Here is a 935-nt window from a genome sequence, read left to right as displayed (position 1 = left end):
CCTATGATTATGATATATATGTGTTTATCATGACTTAACTATGAAGGCTTCCTTGAGTCTCACAGGCTTGCCTACTAGGCTCATGCGAGCCAATCACGGACCCTCGAATTTTGATCGTGACAAAATTAGTATCAAACTAAACCCATGTTATGGAAATTCCTAGGTTAGTCTAAATCATTGAGCGAAGTAAGTAGGTACTAGTGTAAAGTCTTGTTCATGATTTGTGACTGCAACACAATTCATAAGCGAAAGTTGCAGCGGCGGCCTCCTCTTCAGAATTTGTATAACAAGAGGTTGATGCTCCTCCGACGTAGCTCTATTTCCTTGGTGCCATGGCACTACTTACTTTTTTTTTTGAAGTAAATAGAAAACAAATGCCCACTTACTTGCTCCTCTTAAGATAGCTCTAGACTTGTAATAGACAACAAAAAATTAATCATAACAAAATCGACAAAGTAAAATCATTAGTAACTAAAATTTAAAAGACTACCAAAATAAACAAATGTCAAAAGCTTGGGTTGCCTGCCAAGAAGTGCTTTGTTTAAGATCATTAGCTAGACTATTGTAGAATTCATTTAGGGTCAAAAGAGAGATGGAAGACTGTTGTTTATTGATAGGTCATCCCCAGTAATGCTTCAGTCGTTGTCCATTCACCTTGAATGTTTCATTGGTCGATGCATCGACTATTTCTATCACATCATATGGAGATACTTTTGACACAATAAAGGGTTTTAACCAACTAGATTTAAATTTACCTAGAAATAACTTAAATCATGAATTGAACAAAAAAAATTTTTGACCAAGCTTAAAATGACATTTGACAATCTTTTGATCGTGCCAGCATTTTGTGTTTTCCTTATTCAATTTGGCATTCTGATAAACATCCAAGCAAATTTCATCCATCCTATTCAATTGAAGTAATCTATTCTCCCTCG

Source organism: Theobroma umbraticum, unplaced genomic scaffold (assembly GCF_002168275.2).
Source record: "Theobroma umbraticum cultivar Fairchild unplaced genomic scaffold, ASM216827v3 scaffold_106.0, whole genome shotgun sequence".
Classification (NCBI taxonomy): domain Eukaryota; kingdom Viridiplantae; phylum Streptophyta; class Magnoliopsida; order Malvales; family Malvaceae; genus Theobroma; species Theobroma umbraticum.
Note: the sequence above shows the minus strand (reverse complement) of the source record.